At 44.4% G+C, this 19816-nt stretch overlaps 1 protein-coding gene across 2 annotated transcripts in view; it reads right to left on the reverse strand.

Annotated features, from left to right (window-relative positions):
- Positions 1–13286: 13286 nt before the first annotated feature.
- Positions 13287–19816, reverse strand: part of LOC124003509 (protein bassoon-like) — a 130146-nt gene continuing 123616 nt past the window's right edge. For both annotated transcript variants that reach the window (XM_046311805.1, XM_046311804.1), the window contains exon 13: positions 13287–17252. The gene's annotated coding sequence lies outside the window, so the exon portion shown is untranslated. The remainder of the gene's footprint in view (positions 17253–19816) is intronic.

Raw genomic sequence — 19816 nt, forward strand, 5'->3', positions numbered from 1 at the left:
TCTTCTGACAGATAGTGTCATTCTAACATGACTGCGTTGCCATGAACTCAGTAGAGACCGAGTCGTCAAGCTAGCTTAAGTAAGACAATGATAGATACAAGGTTAGTATTTAGTATTTAGTTACAGGGTTAGTATTTTGTTACAGGGTTAGTATTTAGTATAAGGTTGTATTTACACTGAACAAAAAATAAAATGCAACATGTAAAGTGTTGGTCCCATATTTCATGAGCTGGAAGAAAAGATCCCACAAATGTCTCTCAAATGTTGTGAACAAATTTGTTAACATCCCTGTTAGTGAGAATTTCTCCTTTGCCAAGATAATCCATCCACCTGATAGGTGTGGCATATCAGAAATCTGATTAAACAGCAGGATCATTACACAGGTGCACCTGATGCTGGGGACAATAAAAGGCCACTCTAAAATGTGCAATTTTGTCACACAACACAATGCCACAGATGTCTCACGTTTTGAGGGAGCGTGCAATTGGCATGCTGACTGCAGGAAATGTCCACCAGAGCTGTTGCAAGAGAATGTAATATTAATGTCTCTACCATTTCTCCTCCAACGTCGTTTTACAGAATTTGGCAGTACGTCCAACCAGCCTCACAACCACAGACCATCCGTATGGCGTTGTGTGGGCGAGTGGTTTGCTGACGTCAACGTTGTGAATAGAGTGCCCCATGGTGGCGGTGGGGTTATGGTATGGGCAGGCATAAGCTACGGACATTTTATCAATGGCAATTTGAATGCACAGAGATACTGTGACGAAGTCCTGAGGCCCGTTATCATGCCATTCATCCGCCGCCATCACCTCATGTTTCAGCATGATAATGCATGGCCCCATGTCACAAGGATCTGTGCACAATTTCTGGAAGCTGAAAATGTCACAGTTCTTCCATGGCCTGCATATTCACCAGACATGTCCCCCATTGAGCATGTTTGGGATCCTCTGGATTGATGTGTACGACAGCTTGTTCCAGTTCCCGCCAATATCCAGCAACTTCACACAGCCATTGAAGAGGAGTGGGACAACATCCCACAATCAACAGCCTGATCAACTCTATGCGAAGGAGATGTGTCGCTTTGCATGAGGCAAATTGTTGTCACACCAGATACTGACAGATTTTCCGATCCAGCCTCCTACCTCTTCTTATGGTATCTGTTACCAGCAGATACATATATGTATTCCCAGTCATGTGAAATCCATAGATTAGTGCCTAATTTATATTTAAATTGACTGATTTCCTTATATGGACTGTAACTCAGTAAAACATTTGAAATTGTTGCATGTTGCCTTTCTATTTTTCTTCAGTATAGTATAAAACCTTAATGGAGGCCTCACTGTTTGTACAGAATATCTAAAGGGTCATGTTACTTCCTCTTTCATTTGAATAAGGGCTGCATGAATATTCATTTTACTGACCCCATGAACCTCAACCCCGACAGATGTTGAGTCTATTTAAACCAGGACGTTGACAAACAGGAGTCACCTGTTTGTCACCTTAGGCTGTCCTCAGTAGGCTGTCCTCTGGTTCAGTGGGTTATGGTCTTGGTTGAGATCCACAACTTCAACCGTAAGCAGAAAAGGGGAAGTAATCAAGGTAATGAGGAAGACCACGTGTGCATGACGATGAGGAGCAGGTGTGTGTAATGATGGTTGCCATTGTGAAAATGAATATTTGTGTCATTCTCAAAACTTTTGACCACGACTGTACATAGGTGTACAGAGGCCCATTATCAGCAACCATCACTCCTGTGTTCCAATGGCACGTTGTGTTAGCTAATCCACGTTTATCATTTTAAAAGGCCAATTGATCATTTGAAAACACTTGCAATTATGTTAGCACAGCTGAAAACTTTGTCTGATTAAAGAAGCAATAAAACTGGCCTTCTATAGACTATTTGAGCATCTAGAGCATCAGCATTTGTGCGTTCGATTACAGGCTCAAAATGGCCAGAAACAAAGAACTTCTAATCAATTTGATGTTATTTTAATGAACAAAAAAATGTGCGTTTCTTTCAAAAACAAGGACATTTCTAAGTGACCCCAAACTTTTAATCGGTAGTGTATATTCTTAAATGATTTGCCATACTGCACTAGACCTGAATCAGGGACAATATAGAACTTGTGGTCCTTCTGTAGCTCAGTTGGTAGAGCATGGCGCTTGTAACCCGAGCTGTATTTGATGAGTGCCTTGATATATCTGTGCCGATGTCAACCCTAGCATGCTACTAGCATTCTAAATAGCTAGCACGGATGTTGAGAGTCTGTGGTTGGACATACAGTATTAGTAATATAATCAACAAAGGGGCCTGTCGGGATACTACTGTAGAGGAGTACTAATATCATAGAGAGAACAATACGGAAATCAGGTAGATAAGAGGGACATGACATGGAGGGACATAGGGACATGGACTGGAGCATGACACACACCTCCATCCCTCTCCATCCACCACTGCGTGCGTGTGTGATGCTACAGTCCAGAAGCCAGTGTTGATAATATTGTCAACACTGATATTTCCACTGGCTGGCTGGACTGGCCTGCCCATGCGGTGATAATTCAACACAGCTTCCCTAATATTGTCATATTGTCTTTCTTTGCACCAATATTGAATTTCAAGTTTCACCATCATGTTTAGCCGAAATCCGCATGGCAGTTGTTGAGGGGGTGTCGGAGGTGGAATTGCGTTAGAGCTGTCAAAATCACAAGTGGCTCCTGGCATTATACCTAAACCGGGCATTGCCATTGGCTGCACAGAGTTGCATTAGAAGAAATCCCATGCAGCCTTGTTTACACGTTCAAATGTGAGACGTAATCTACACCTCAATTAGGCTGATAGAAATCCTAATTATTTAGTTTGAGCGTAACTATTTCTTATAGCTTACACTATCTCATTCTAAACTTGAAACGCAAATGGGATGGGTGTGGCTTCATGACAATGATAGAGAGCAGCTGCTCACCGATTTGACAGCTCATGGATTTGACAGCTCCAACACAGTTAAACTTACGACACCACCAAAATGCGGGTGTCGGCTATCGCCGGTTAATAATTGATCGGAGGCCTAGTTATTTTGTTGCATTGACAAAGTCATTTCTGAATATTATTATTTATTTAATGTGATTAGAGGAGAAAAAAAAACCTGTCCCTCATTTTAAGGTCTACCCCAGTATGTGAACTGAACTATCATCTAATTGTCAAAACATATTGGAAAAGCAGGTGAGCTGGTTCTAGTCTCTGTGGACATTTTCTGCAGTTTTGTGATGTCAAAGTGGTTTAAGCATAACACATCAACCCTGTTCCCCATAGATAGACAGGCTAGACAATTATCAATAAGAAACAGTGTCCCTCCCTGTTGCACATAAAACGTTTCCTGTCATAAGGGGATTTATGGCTGATTTAAGATGAAATCGTCAACCTTGTTACTTTATTTGGCACTTAATAGGCATTTCTCTTGTAATTGTTTGATTTATCCTCCTGAGGTGGGATTTTTTAAATTTAAATTAAAGACCCAATACAGCCATGTTTTATTCAATATCAAATCAATTATAGGTAACAATTAAGTACCTTTCTGGGATGGATTTCAATGAAAATGGTTTAAAAAAATGTTTCTTAACAAGAGCAGTTTCTCCAGCAAGATTTTTTTCACTTTCAGTTTCACATGCTTAGCTAGCAAATGCAGCTAGCTAGTTTAGCCTACTGAAACACCCTGCTCAAACACAGGGATGGTATGTTAGCTAGCTGGCTATGACTATCCAACACAACACTGGAACACTTCCAAGGTAAGCTTTTGGTTTTACTAATGTATTGCCAGCGGGGCTCGCCAGTGTGTAACTGCTTGCTGACTGTACACTGTAATGTTAAAATCAAATCCAATTTTATTTGTCACATACACATGGTTAGCAGATGTTTACATTTACATTTACATTTAAGTCATTTAGCAGACGCTCTTATCCAGAGCGACTTACAAATTGGTGCATTCACCTTATGACATCCAGTGGAACAGCCACTTTACAATAGTGCATCTACATATTTTAAGGGGGGTGAGAAGGATTACTTTATCCTATCCTAGGTATTCCTTAAAGAGGTGGGGTTTCAGGTGTCTCCGGAAGGTGGTGATTGACTCCGCTGTCCTGGCGTCGTGAGGGAGTTTGTTCCACCATTGGGGAGCCAGAGCAGCGAACAGTTTTGACTGGGCTGAGCGGGAACTGTACTTCCTCAGTGGTAGGGAGGCGAGCAGGCCAGAGGTGGATGAACGCAGTGCCCTTATTTGGGTGTAGGGCCTGATCAGAGCCTGGAGGTACTGAGGTGCCGTTCCCCTCACAGCTCCGTAGGCAAGCACCATGGTCTTGTAGCGGATGCGAGCTTCAACTGGAAGCCAGTGGAGAGAGCGGAGGAGCGGGGTGACGTGAGAGAACTTGGGAAGGTTGAACACCAGACGGGCTGCGGCGTTCTGGATGAGTTGTAGGGGTTTAATGGCACAGGCAGGGAGCCCAGCCAACAGCGAGTTGCAGTAATCCAGACGGGAGATGACAAGTGCCTGGATTAGGACCTGTGCCGCTTCCTGTGTGAGGCAGGGTCGTACTCTGCGGATGTTGTAGAGCATGAACCTACAGGAACGGGCCACCGCCTTGATGTTAGTTGAGAACGACAGGGTGTTGTCCAGGATCACGCCAAGGTTCTTAGCGCTCTGGGAGGAGGACACAATGGAGTTGTCAACCGTGATGGCGAGATCATGGAACGGGCAGTCCTTCCCCGGGAGGAAGAGCAGCTCCGTCTTGCCGAAGTTCAGCTTGAGGTGGTGATCCGTCATCCACACTGATATGCCTGCCAGACATGCAGAGATGCGATTCGCCACCTGGTCATCAGAAGGGGGAAAGGAGAAGATTAATTGTGTGTCGTCTGCATAGCAATGATAGGAGAGACCATGTGAGGTTATGACAGAGCCAAGTGACTTGGTGTATAGCGAGAATAGGAGAGGGCCTAGAACAGAGCCCTGGGGGACACCAGTGGTGAGAGCGCATGGTGAGGAGACAGATTCGCGCCACGCCACCTGGTAGGAGCGACCTGTCAGGTAGGACGCAATCCAAGCGTGGGCCACGCCGGAGATGCCCAACTCGGAGAGGGTGGAGAGGAGTATCTGATGGTTCACAGTATCGAAGGCATAGGTCTAGAAGGATGAGAGCAGAGGAGAGAGAGTTAGCTTTAGCGGTGCGGAGCGCCTCCGTGATACAGAGAAGAGCAGTCTCAGTTGAATGACTAGTCTTGAAACCTGACTGATTTGGATCAAGAAGGTCATTCTGAGAGAGATAGCGGGAGAGCTGACCAAGGACGGCACGTTCAAGAGTTTTGGAGAGAAAAGAAAGAAGGGATACTGGTCTGTAGTTGTTGACATCGGAGGGATCGAGTGTAGGTTTTTTCAGAAGGGGTGCAACTCTCGCTCTCTTGAAGACGGAAGGGACGTAGCCAGCGGTCAGGGATAAGTTGATGAGCGAGGTGAGGTAAGGGAGAAGGTCTCCGGAAATGGTCTGGAGAAGAGAGGAGGGGATAGGGTCAAGCGGGCAGGTTGTTGGGCGGCCGGCCGTCACAAGACGCGAGATTTCATCTGGAGAGAGAGGGGAGAAAGAGGTCAGAGCACAGGGTAGGGCACTGTGAGCAGAACCAGCGGTGTCGTTTGACTTAGCAAACGAGGATCGGATGTCGTCGACCTTCTTTTCAAAATGGTTGACGAAGTCATCTGCAGAGAGGGAGGAGGGGGGAGGGGGAGGAGGATTCAGGAGGGAGGAGAAGGTGGCAAAGAGCTTCCTAGGGTTAGAGGCAGATGCTTGGAATTTAGAGTGGTAGAAAGTGGCTTTAGCAGCAGAGACAGAGGAGGAAAATGTAGAGAGGAGGGAGTGAAAGGATGCCAGGTCCGCAAGGAGGCGAGTTTTCCTCCATTTCCGCTCGGCTGCCCGGAGCCCTGTTCTGTGAGCTCGCAATGAGTCGTCAAGCCACGGAGCGGGAGGGGAGGACCGAGCCGGCCTGGAAGATAGGGGACATAGAGAGTCAAAGGATGCAGAAAGGGAAGAGAGGAGGGTTGAGGAGGCAGAATCAGGAGATAGGTTGGAGAAGGTTTGAGCAGAGGGAAGAGATGATAGGATGGAAGAGGAGAGAGTAGCGGGGGAGAGAGAGCGAAGGTTGGGACGGCGCGATACCATCCGAGTAGGGGCAGTGTGGGAAGTGTTGGATGAGAGCGAGAGGGAAAAGGATACAAGGTAGTGGTCGGAGACTTGGAGGGGAGTTGCAATGAGGTTAGTGGAAAAACAGCATCTAGTAAAGATGAGGTCGAGCGTATTGCCTGCCTTGTGAGTAGGGGGGAAGGTGAGAGGGTGAGGTCAAAAGAGGAGAGGAGTGGAAAGAAGGAGGCAGAGAGGAATGAGTCAAAGGTAGACGTGGGGAGGTTAAAGTCGCCCAGAACTGTGAGAGGTGAGCCATCCTCAGGAAAGGAGCTTATCAAGGCATCAAGCTCATTGATGAACTCTCCGAGGGGACCTGGAGGGCGATAAATGATAAGGATGTTAAGCTTGAAAGGGCTGGTAACTGTGACAGCATGAAATTCAAAGGAGGCGATAGACAGATGGGTAAGGGAGAAAGAGAGAATGACCACTTGGGAGAGATAAGGATCCCGATGCCACCACCCCGCTGACCAGAAGCTCTCGGGGTGTGCGAGAACACGTGGGCGGACGAAGAGAGAGCAGTAGGAGTAGCAGTGTTATCTGTGGTGATCCATGTTTCTGTCAGTGCCAAGAAGTCGAGGGACTGGAGGGAGGCATAGGCTGAGATGAACTCTGCTTTGTTGGCTGCAGATCGGCAGTTCCAGAGGCTACCGGAGACCTGGAACTCCACGTGGGTCGTGCGCGCTGGGATCACCAGATTAGGGTGGCAGCGGCCACGCGGTGTGGAGCGTTTGTATGGTCTGTGCAGAGAGGAGAGAACAGGGATAGACAGACACATAGTTGACAGGCTACAGAAGAGGCTACGCTAATGCAAGGAGATTGAATGACAAGTGGACTACACGTCTCAAATGTTCAGAAAGTTAAGCTTACGTAGCAAGAATCTTATTGACTAAAATGATTAAAATGATACAGTACTGCTGAAGTAGGCTAGCTGGCAGTGGCTGCGTTGTTGACTTTGTAGGCTAGCTGGCAGTGGCTGCGTTGTTGACACTACACTAATCAAGTTGTTCCGTTGAGTGTAATAGTTTCTACAGTGCTGCTATTCGGGGGCTAGCTGGCTAGCTAGCAGTGTTGATTACGTTACGTTGCGTTAAAAGAACGACAACAATTATCTTTGATACACAGACGGCTATGTAGCTAGCTATGTAGCTAGCTACGATCAAACAAATCAAACCGTTGTGCTGTAATGAAATGAAATGAAAAATGTGATACTACCTGTGGAGCGAAGCGGAATGCGACCGGGTTGTTGAGTGCGGAAGTTCTATTCAGTAGACGTTGGCTAGCTGTTGGCTAGCTAGCAGTGTCTCCTACGTTAAGGACGGCAAATAGCTGGCTAGCTAACCTCAGTAAATTAAGATAATCACTCTAAGACTACACGCTCTAAACTACACAATTATCTTGGATACGAAGACAGCAAAGACAACTATGTAGCTAGCTAACACTACACTAATCAAGTCGTTCAGTTGAGTGTAATAGTTTTTACAGTGCTGCTATTCGGTAGACGGTGGACGTATGCTAGCTGGCTAGCTGCTGGGCAGATAGCAGTGTAGACTACGTTAGGACGACGAAATACAAGTTGCAATAGAAGTGCTGCTGACTGTTTCACTATATATATATATATATATATATGCCATTTAGCAGACGCTTTTATCCAAAGCGACTTACAGTCATGTGTGCATACATTCTACGTATGGGTGGTATGTTGTCCTCTTTCTTTTCCTTTTTCTTCTGTCCTTCTTTTGTCCTTATTTTGTCTTCCTTTCTTCTGTTAACTAGATATTTTTTGTTGTTATTCTTTGTAAGCTAGCTAGCTTCTTCCAGGAGAGTCCCTAGCAACTGCTTAGCAACAAGTAAACAATTCTGCTAGCAATTCAGCTAGCTAAGATAACTGTACAATTTTATGAAAAATAGTTAATTTTTCAAAAGCCTGTCTTTTTTGGTTTGTTCCTTGTTTTGTCTTCTATTGAGTCTTGCAGTTTTCTCTTGATTTTTTTGATGTACTTCACTCTAAAAAACCATTTAAATCTCAATATATACAGGAGCTCATTATTCAGCAGCTGCTCAATTTAGAACTCCGGAACATTGTTAATGTTAACAATGTTAATGCGAGTGTAGCAAAATGCTTGTGCTTCTAGTTCCGACAATGCAGTAATAACCAACGAGTAATCTAGCTAACAATTCCACAACTACTACCTTATACACACAAGTGTAAAGGGATAAAAAAATATGTACATATAGATATATGAATGAGTGATGGTACAGAACGGAATAGGCAAGATGCAGTAGATGGTATCGAGTACAGTATATACATATACATATGAGATGAGTAATGTAGGGTATGTAAACATAAAGTGGCATAGTTTAAAGTGGATAGTGATACATGTATTACATAAAGATGGCAAGATGCAGTAGATGATATAGAGTACAGTATATACATATACATATGAGATGAGTGATGTAGGGTATGTAAACATTATATTAAGTGGCATTGTTAAGTGGCTAGTGATAATTTTTTTAACATAAATTTCCATTATTAAAGTGAGCTGGAGTTGAATCAGTATGTTGGCAGCACCCACTCAGTGTTAGTGGTGGCTGTTTAACAGCCTGATGGCCTTGAGATAGAAGCTGTTTTTCAGTCTCTCGGTCCCTGCTTTGATGCACCTGTACTGACCTCACAATCTGGATGATAGCGGGGTGAACAGCCAGTGGCTCGGGTGGTTGTTGTCCTTGATGATCTTTATGGCCTTCCTGTGACATCGGGTGGTGTAGGTGTCCTGGAGGGCAGGTAGTTTGCCCCACGGTGATGCGTTGTGCAGACCTCACTACCCTCTGGAGAGCCTTACGGTTGTGGGTGGAGCATTTGCCTTACCAGGCGGTGATACAGCCCGACAGGATGCTCTCGATTGTGCATCTGTAGAAGTTTGTGAGTGCTTTTGGTGACAAGCCGAATTAGATCCTGTGACGAACCATCAAACAGGCAAAGCATCAATACAGGGCTAAGATTGAATCATACTACACCGGCTCCGACGCTCGTCGGATGTGGCAGGGCTTGCAAACTATTACAGACTACAAAGGGAAGCACAGCCGCGAGCTGCCCAGTGACAAAAACCTACCAGACGAGCTAAATCACTTCTATACTCGCTTCGAGGCAAGCAACACTGAGGCATGCATGAGAGCATCAGCTGTTCTGGACGACTGTGTGAAAACGCTCTCCGTAGCCGACGTGAGTAAGACCTTTAAACAGGTCAACATACACAAGGCTGCGGGGCCAGATGGATTACCAGGACATGTGCTCCCGGCATGTGCTGACCAACTGGCAGGTGTCTTTACTGACATTTTCAACATGTCCCTGATTGAGTCTGTAATACCAACATGCTTCAAGCAGACCAGCATAGTCCCTGTGCCCAAGAACACAACGGCAACCTGCCTAATGAAGTGCTTTGAAAGGCTGGTAATGGCTCACATCAACACCATCATCCCAGAAACCCTAGACCCACTCCAATTTGCATACCGCCCAAACAGATCCACAGATGATGCAATCTCTATTGCACTCCACACTGCCCTTTCCCACCTGGACAAAAGGAACACCTATGTGAGAATGCTGTTTATTGACTACAGCTCAGCGTTCAACACCATAGTACCCTCAAAGCTCATCACCAAGCTAAGGATCCTGGGACTAAACACCTCCCTCTGCAACTGGATCCTGGACTTCCTGACAAGCAGCCCACAGGTGGTGAGGGTAGGTAGGAACACATCTGCCACGCTGATCCTCAACACTGGAGCTCCCCAGGGGTGCGTGCTCAGTCCCCTCCTGTACTCCCTGTTCACCCACGACTGCATGGCCAGGCACGACTCCATCACCATCATTAAGTTTGCAGATGACACAACAGTGGTAGGCCTGATCACCGACAACGTCGAGACAGCCTATAGGGAGGAGGTCAGAGACCTGGCCGGGTGGTGCTAGAATAACAACCTATCCCTCAACGTAACCAAGACTAAGGAGATGATTGTGGACTACAGGAAGAGCAGCACCGAGCACGTCCCCATTCTCATCGACGGGCTGTAGGGGAGCAGGTTGAGAGCTTCAAATTCCTTGGTGTCCACATCAACAACAAACTAGATTGGTTCAAACACACCAAGACAGTCGTGAAGAGGGCATGACAAAGCCGATTCCCCATCGGGGAAACTAAAAAGATGGGTCCTGAGATCCTCAAAAGGTTCTACAGCTGCAACATCGAGAGCATTCTGACTGGTTGCATGACTGCCTAGTAAGGCAATTGCTCGGCCTCCGACCGCAAGGCACTTCAGAGGGTAGTGCATACGGCCCAGTACATCACTGGGGCAAAGCTGCCTGCATTCCAGGACCTAAAAATTGTCAAAGACCCCAGCCACCCCAGTTATAGACTGTTCTCTCTACTACCGCATGGCAAGCGGTACCGGAGTGCCAAGTCTAGGACAAAAAGGCTTCTCAACAGTTTTTACCCCCAAGCCATAAGACTCCTGAACAGGTAACCAAATGGTTACCCAGACTGTTTGCATTGTGTTACCCCCCCCCCAACCCCCCAACCCCTCTTTTATGCTGCTGCTACTCTCTGTTTATCTTATATGCATAGTCACTTTAACTATACATTTATGTACATACTACCTACATTGGCCCAACCAACTAGTGCTCCTGCACATTGGCTAACCGGGCTATCTGCATTGTGCCCCACCACACGCCAACCCCTCTTTTTCCACTTCTGCTACTCTCTGTTCATCATATATGCATAGTTACTTTAACGATACCCACATGTACATACTACCTCAATAAGCCTGACTAACAGGTGTCTGTATAAAGCCGTGCTACTCTTTTTTGAAATGTCTTTTTACTGTTTTATTTCTTTACTTACCTACACACACACACATACCTATTTTTCCGCACCATTTGTTAGAACCTGTAAGTAAGCATTGCGCTTTAAGGTCACCTGTTGTATTCGGCCCACGTGGCAAATAAACTTTGATTTGATTTGATTCATTCCGCCGATTCTGTTGAAAAACGTTTCTTAAACGGAAGCTAATGGGGATAAACATACTTGAATTTGTCCAATAGAAACTCATTTGCAACTGTTGGACTAATGATTACATCCTATACAGTATCAGCTAGATGTAGGCAAGAGTGTCATCTCAAATTTGTCTCTAGACCTGTGTGCCCCTTCGTTATAAACTTTCATTCAAAGGCTAGGTTGTAGCAACCTCATGATGGGTATAGGGAACATTTGTGTCACGCCTGCTTCGGCTCTTCCCCCTTGGCACTCGTGGGCGCCAGGCTGCCCTGCATCACGTTCTCCTGCCACCATCATTTACGCACACCCGCCTTTCCTCGTCACGCGCATCAGTGATAATGAATTCACCTGGACTCTCTCAATCTCCTGTTTATTACCTCCCGTATATTTGTCAGTTCCCCAGCGCTGTTCCCCGTTGCTGCATTGTTTTGTCGTTTGCCTTTGTGTTTCCCAGTTCAGACGCTGTTCCTGTCCTGTTACATGTCCGTTCCTAATTAAATGTCAACTCCCCGTACCTGCGTCTATTCTCCAGCGTCATTCCTTACAATTTGAGTATCATGTAGTAGCCTAAACCTATCGATGTTACATTGAACTGGGTGAATGCAATATGAATGACAGCCATCCAATATTCTGTAATAGAAATAAGGCCGTGCTCATGAAATGACACTGACCGCCACTGGCATCAGGAATTGTCTACCACCCAAATGACATCCAGCCAACTTGACACAACTGTTGGAAGCATTGGAGTTAACATGGGCCAGCATCTGTGGAACGATTTTGACACCTCGTAAAGTCCATGCCCGACAAATTAAGGCTGTTCTGATGGCTATTATTATTCAATGCTCCAAGGGGCTCAGCAGAGCTTTGTATTTTTCTGTAATTTCTAGGGAGACAGGCAACAATTATTTCCTTGAATACAATGCGGTGAACAGTGGTTGCTGTTGGCAACCATTTCAGTCAGTCATTCAGCCAGTCAGTCATTCAGCCAGTCAGTCATTCAGTCAGTCAGTCATTCAGGCAGTCAATCAGTCATTCAGCCAGTCAGTCATTCAGCCAGTCAGTCATTCAGTCAGTCAGTCATTCAGCCAGTCAGTCATTCAGCCAGTCAGTCATTCATCCAGTCAGTCATTCAGCCAGTCAGTCAGTCAGTCAGTCATTCAGTCAGTCAGTCATTCAGCCAGTCAGTCATTCAGCCAGTCAGTCATTCAGCCAGTCAGTCATTCAGCCAGTCAGCCAGTCAGTCATTCAGCCAGTCAGTCATTCAGCCAGTCAGTCATTCAGACAGTCAGTCAGCCAGTCAGTCATTCAGCCAGTCAGTGATTCAGCCAGTCAGTCAGTCAGTCAGCCAGTCAGTCATTCAGCCAGTCATTCAGCCAGTCAGTCAGTCATTCAGCCAGTCAGTCAGCCAGTCAGTCATTCAGCCAGTCAGTCATTCAGCCAGTCAGTCATTCAGACAGTCAGTCATTCAGACAGTCAGTCAGTCATTCAGCCAGTCAGTCATTCAGACAGTCAGTCATTCAGACAGTCAGTCATTCAGACAGTCAGTCAGTCATTCAGACAGTCAGTCATTCAGACAGTGTAGTCAGTCATTCAGACAGTCAGTCATTCAGACAGTCAGTCAGTCATTCAGACAGTCAGTCATTCAGACAGTCAGTCAGTCATTCAGACAGTCAGTCAGTCATTCAGACAGTCCGTCATTCAGACAGTCAGTCAGTGAAAGAACAAGGAAAAATAGTAAAGTGGATGACAAACAAATAACTACAGTCAGTCAGTCATTCAGACAGTCAGTCATTCAGACAGTCAGTCATTCAGACAGTCAGTCAGTCATTCAGACAGTCAGTCATTCAGACAGTCAGTCAGTCATTCAGACAGTCAGTCATTCAGACAGTCAGTCAGTCATTCAGACAGTCAGTCAGTCATTCAGACAGTCAGTCATTCAGACAGTCATTCAGACAGTCAGTCAGTGAAAGAACAAGGAAAAATAGTAAAGTGGATGACAAACAAATAACTACAAGAGAGACATTTTTCATTTTCTCTTTATTCTTTTTCCTGATTGGAAACAAATTGCAGGGTCATTATTTTCATTAATCACATTACATGACATGATGCACCAAAATGTTACTCTATCTGTTTACAGGAATACACTGAATAGAACACAAGATTTCACAATGGATACACGACTGATGTTTCGCCCATTGCACTTACAACAGTGAATGACTTGAGTTAAGACTTTTTCTGGATTTTTTGTTGCATTTTCTCTTTCCTTTTTTCCTCTTATTTCAATCTCTCTCTTATTTTTATTTTTAATTAGCGGATAATGTCCCATCACCTTTGAAACCTCCCGATAGAATGACAATAGAACGCCTGGATAAACTTTTGCCATGGAGGTATTTCTCCTTGTTTTACAAACACAATATGTATAGAAACTCTAAAGAGACCAGATATGTTTTCTGAATACAAGTTGTTCCCCTTTTGCCAACAGTCACATACACCGCTCATTTCATCATTATAATCATAATATTTAATCATAATAAATATTATATTATGCACAAAAGCACAAAAAGTTGGCAGCAAGTACAGCGTGGGGGATGCACAAGACGGCCTTACTATGAACTCAAACGCTGTACAGAAGAATCCATCTGTATTTACAGTGACAATGTCTGTCTGTCTGTCTGTCTGTCTGTCTGTCTGTCTGTCCGTCCTTGTGTCTCGCTGGACGGCTTCAGTCAGTGACGGCTGTTCTGTCACATGCACCTCTTCTCTTATCGACCACAACGTCTCCATGAAGATGGTGAGCATGCATCTGTCTATACCGAACCACCGCTAAGGACCCTCTGTGATTCATTCTACCCACACTCATTCATATTAATGACATGAGATACTTGATTTGTTTTTACCTCGCCTTGAAATTGTCAACACATTTCCTATTGGTGTGTCATATTTCTGTGTCTTTTACAGACAGTATAGTGACAAACTGTAACCAGTCAGGCTTGTGCTTTCATTGTAACGTGCCCTGATTTGGTAATTGACAGGCTTGGGGTCAGCGGCATGTCGAGTCTCTCGGACTTGACTGACAGTACTGTAGGTTCCCTCTAGGTTCCCTGTAGGTTCCCTCTAGGTTCCCTCCTGGAGGTTCCCTCTAGGTTCCCTCTAGGTTCCCTGGAGGTTCCCTCTAGGTTGGCCTTGGATATGGAAGGTTCAGCGGTTCACTGATTGAGTTCTAGACGTGCTTCTGTTCATTTAAGGGCGTGTCTTAACATCAATTTAAGTCACATTTTCACTTAGTCTCCCAGTGAAATGAATGCACGACTAAGTGGAGGAAAGGATTTCCCCCATTGTTCCTCCAACTACAAATAATACCTTGATTTGTTGTTCTGTAAATGTACCTTTTAGTGGCTTCAAAGCACTTTAATGTTGTTTCCCACATCATATATTACCACATGAAGCCATCCCGATATGCAGTGAGGCATACGAAACAGTTATATTTGTTGGATGGTCTGATCAACCAATCACATACCAGAAACTAATCCCCCCCACCCACCCTTCAGATTACACACCGACCGTAATACGCACAATTACATTTTACATGGAGAATTTCTTGACCAACTGCATCACAGGTTTGTATAGCAGCACGGATTGGACAGTCACTGTAAGCCGAACACGCCACGGCACAGTGGAAACCTGGTCAAGCCACACACACACCAAGACTTAATGAGGTCATACAAACAGCCGGACGAAGCCAAGCAAACCCATGCTTCTAGCAACAAGATGTTGGACATTCATGACTGACAGTCTATACAGTTAACCCTTTGGCAACAAGTCCCCCGTATGGGGAGTGATGGGGTACTATTAAACATGCCACAAAAATAAAAACAAGTCTAGATTCAATAGTTCAATATTAAGATCCATACATACAAGTACAAACATGTTCATAACCGTTTTCTGACGTTTCTCAGTTCACAATGATGTTGGGATTCGTGTGAGTAACATTGGTCATCATGATATTAAACTTTTTTGGAGTCTTTTCCAGTTTCAAAATGAATCATTGCATAGAACATTTTAAATGATGATTGCTTCCAACCAATCCTGTGTGTGTGTGTGTGTGTGTGTGTGTGTGTGTGTGTGTGTGTGTGTGTGTGTGTGTGTGTGTGTGTGTGTGTGTGTGTGTGTGTGTGTGTGTGTGTGTGTGTGTGTGTGTGTGTGTGTGTGTGTGTGTGTGTGTGTGTGTGTGTGTGTGTGTGTGTGTGTGTGTGTGTGTGTGTGTTAGCGCAAATGCCGAGATTTAGGTGTGTATGTGTGGTTATGCAACTCTCTCAGACACGTTTACTGATGTTATACAACATGTCTCAGACATCCCCAAGCACGAATTTAAACAACATTAACACCATTGTGCTGTATAACGTTTTCTGCATGCTATTGCTTTTAAAAATCAACCAGCAAATTATTCAAACACGAGATAATTAATAAGAAAACCATAGACCATTCAAATATAAATAGATTTACCAAAGAAAAACATGAAACAAAAAAATACAGAAGTCACATAAATATAAATGAATAAATACACAAATGAATCATTTACATTATCAGTGTTCTAGCTAGATGTATATACATACAGTAGTATACATTTGTGCAAAACAAAATAAATTAAGAAAGGTATGATATGGACATTTCAAAACATATGAGGTATACAAGTAAAAAATATGGACCGAATAAGGCTCTTCTTTTCCCCCCAAAAAATACCAGGCAGAAATGATAAGAAACTAAACAAGATGAAAATAAATCAACAAATAGATCATTAAAAAAAAAGGAAACAACAAAAATGTCCCAAAGTGCTCTGGGATTGACAACTGATGGCTTTGTGATGGCTAACAAACAACAACAACAAAACAACAGCCGTGGCCACGCTTACTTGCGCTCCGTTTGGTTCTCTCTTCTGTGTAGATCTCACACTCTCATTTGGTGGGGCACCACTGGTAGCTCCTCCACCTCTCGTGATCCTACTCGTCGAGTAATGTCTAGTGGACCCTCTTCCGGACACGGCGGTGGGAAAAGTATTGAGAAGATATGGGTTTCTATTCGATTATTATTATTGTGCGTGCATTCCCATGTCCACAATGTACATGTTGCATTCTGGAGACATCATATCATCACAACAGGTGGACGAGAAATGAAAACACATTCAAAGAAAGGGTCATCGTTCCCTATACTGGAATGTAGAGATCAGAGAAACCAAGCATTCAAGGGTTTAATAACAGGCAATTGTTTGTTTGTTTTGTCTGTCGCCGTAGTAACGTCTTGCCTCCTCCGGTGTAGTAGTTCGAGTGTCATAGTTAGCGAAGAAGTCTCTTTGGTACTAGTAAAACCTATGAGCTGTGTACCTCTGTCGACCTCCTCCATTGCGTTATAATGGTGATGCTGTAAAAAAAAGGTCCTTTGGGCACAAAAGCGTGGGGTCATGAATGATTCTGGTCAGATGTGGACTCCTCAGACAGACTCTGCATCCCAAATGGTCCCCTATTTCCTATATATTTCCTATATAATACACTACTTTTGACCAGAGCCCAAAGGACCCTGGTCGAAAGTAGTGCACTAAATAGGGAATAGGGTGTCATTTGGGACTTGGCCCGAGTAGATTGTGGTCAGATGTGGACTCCTCAGACAGAGTGACTTCCCCTCAATGCCCTGTAGAGGGCACTATGAAGCTTCCCTCAACTACAATCGCTCCCATCTGGCCTGGTTTTCCAACAGGAGAACCTCAGCGAGTGATACAAGACATTCAGATGAAAAAACAGCATCCTCCGTTGCTGTCCCCCTGAGCTGAGAGATGCTGAAGCCAAGCCTAAGGTGTGTGACAGCTCCCTGTCCTGTACCTGGATCCGGAGTTATATCTCTCAGTAAGCAGACAACCGACAGGGAGGTGAGGATTCGATCTGTCTGATTCACTCTCTTACGGGAGCTGTGAGGCAGGCTCTCCCTGGCATTCTGTTGGTGTATCTGAAAACACAAGGTCAAAGATCAGTGTCCCTCACCTGGAGATCATTTCTACTGAGAACTAAAGGTTCCAAAATTCCGGTAACTTTCCCAAAACTCCCAGATTGTCCATCTTCCCGGTTGGAAGATTCACAGATTTTCAGTTTATGTCCTCCTGATTCCAGGAATCTTCCAAATGGGATTTCTGGAAAACCAGGGATTTCTGGCAAACGTACCAAAATGTTGCAACGCTACGAGAACAATATGCACCGAATCTATACAGTATGTGTTGCGTTAGGATCCAATATGTCACAGGCATTAGAATCATATGACAAACACAGGCAAAACACAGGGCATACAATTGACAGTACACAGAGTGTTCATTACATGTGTTCATTACTGTCCCATAGAGTTCCTGCGACATTATTTCGCTGACATTTTATTTGATCCATGAGAAATGAAGCTAACTAATTGATTAGTCACTTTATATGCACGTACTGTATTCTAGACATACTGTAGCTCATCCTATATAACTACTGCTGGACAGCCAGTACCTTTTCCTACTTACACATTGTCCAGACTGCCTGTACACCACCACATATTTATATTCAGGACTCTGACATTGCTCATTCTGATATTTCTTCATTTCTGTTTTTTTTTGTTTATTTGTGTATCAGCATTGCACTGTTAGACACTGCATTGCTGGAGCTGGAAACGTAAGGGTTTTGCGACACCTGCTTTAACATCTGCTGATCTGTGCATGCGACAAATAGACTGTGATTTGATTTGAACGATTTCAGGACTTGATTTCACCTCAAGGGGGCAGAGGAGAGCTGTAGGACTGTAATACTGTACCGCTGGAGGGATAACTATGTGTGTGCGCACACGCCTTCCCTACAGGCAGACAAAAGGGCCCACGTATACACACAATTCCATTCTCATTCCTCACACATGGTTCAGCTCAGTGTCCTTTAGAGCGAGAAAGAGAGAGAGCGAGAGATGTAAACATACAGTATGTTTCCCATGCCAATTAAGCCCATTTGAATTGAACATGTTAATTGAATTGAGAGAGAGAAAACAGACACCATGAGAGGGAAAGAGAGAGAGGGAGTGAGAGAGAGAGAGAGAGATCAAGAGAGAAAGAAACAGGGACAGAGAGAGAACGAGAGAAAGAAACAGGGACAGAGAGAGAGAGGGAACGAGAGAAAGAAACAGGGACAGAGAGAGAACGAGAGAAAGAAACAGGAACAGACAGAGAGAGAGAACGATAGAAAGAAACAGGGATAGACAGAGAGAGAACGAGAGAAAGAAACAGGAACAGACAGAGAGAGAACGAGAGAAAGAAACAGGGACAGAGAGAGAACGATAGAAAGAAACAAGGACAGAGAGAGAACGAGAGAAAGAAACAGGAACAGAGAGAGAACGAGAGAAAGAAACAGGAACAGACAGAGAGAGAATGAGAGAAAGAAACAGGGACAGAGAGAGAACGATAGAAAGAAACAGGGACAGAGAGAGAACAAGAGACAGAAACAGGGACAGAGAGAGAGAACAAGAGAAATAAACAGGGACAGAGAGAGAACAAGAGAAAGAGACAGGGACCGAGAGAATGAGAGAAAGAAACAGGGACAGAGAGAGAACAAGAGAAACAAACAGGGACGGAGAGAGAACAAGAGAAAGAGACAGGGACCGAGAGAGAGAACAAGATAAAAAACAGGGTCAGAGAGAGAGAGAACAAGAGAAAGAAACAGTGACAGAGAGAGAACAAGAGAAAGAAACAGGGACAGAGAGAGAACAAGAGAAAGAAACAGGGACAGAGAGAGAACAAGAGAAAGAAACAGGGATAGAGAGAGAACAAGAGAAAGAAACAGGGACAGAGAGAGAACAAGAGAAAGAAACAGGGACAGAGAGAGAACAAGAGAAAGAAACAGGGATAGAGAGAGAACAAGAGAAAGAAACAGGGATAGAGAGAGAACAAGAGAAAGAAACAGGGATAGAGAGAGAACAAGAGAAAGAAACAGGGACAGAGAGAGAGAACAAGAGAAAGAAACAGGGATAGAGAGAGAGCAAGAGAAAGAAACAGGGACAGAGAGAGAGAACAAGAGAAAGAAACAGGGATAGAGAGAGAACAAGAGAAAGAAACAGGGATAGAGAGAGAACAAGAGAAAGAAACAGGGATAGAGAGAGAACAAGAGAAAGAAACAGGGACAGAGAGAGAGAACAAGAGAAAGAAACAGGGATAGAGAGAGAACAAGAGAAAGAAACAGGGATAGAGAGAGAACAAGAGAAAGAAACCGGGACAGAGAGAGAGAACAAGAGAAAGAAACAGGGATAGAGAGAGAGAACAAGAGAAAGAAACAGGGATAGAGAGAGAACAAGAGAAAGAAACAGGGATAGAGAGAGAACAAGAGAAAGAAACAGGGATAGAGAGAGAACAAGAGAAAGAAACAGGGATAGAGAGAGAACAAGAGAAAGAAACAGGGACAGAGAGAGAGAACAAGAGAAAGAAACAGGGACAGAGAGAGAACAAGAGAAAGAAACAGGGACAGAGAGAGAGAACAAGAGAAAGAAACAGGGACAGAGAGAGAACA

Source organism: Oncorhynchus gorbuscha, linkage group LG18, assembly GCF_021184085.1.
Source record: "Oncorhynchus gorbuscha isolate QuinsamMale2020 ecotype Even-year linkage group LG18, OgorEven_v1.0, whole genome shotgun sequence".
Lineage (NCBI taxonomy): Eukaryota > Metazoa > Chordata > Actinopteri > Salmoniformes > Salmonidae > Oncorhynchus > Oncorhynchus gorbuscha.